The sequence below is a fragment of the Corvus brachyrhynchos genome, unplaced genomic scaffold (assembly GCF_000691975.1).
Source record: "Corvus brachyrhynchos isolate BGI_N302 unplaced genomic scaffold, ASM69197v1 scaffold1, whole genome shotgun sequence".
NCBI classification, from domain to species: Eukaryota; Metazoa; Chordata; class Aves; order Passeriformes; family Corvidae; genus Corvus; species Corvus brachyrhynchos.
Window position 1 is genome coordinate 4,553,808 of NW_008237222.1, and position 262 is coordinate 4,554,069.

The window sequence follows — 262 nt, forward strand, 5'->3', positions numbered from 1 at the left end:
TTTGAGTGCTGTCATTCCGGAGCAACATAACACTTCACGCAATTCAGAAACTTCTGAATAATAAGCCTAAAATAGGTTCACATTTGCTATTAGAGCCCGGGAATATATTTGTGTATTCTCCAGATCCTGAGATCACAAGAGCAGAATAAAAACAAAGGCAGCAAAGCCAGCAGCATTCGAGAAAAGCACCAAGCCGGGATCAGCTCCCTCCCGGCCAGTGCGGGCAGCGCAAGCCCCGCCGCTGTCGGTCCGGCGGGGACAG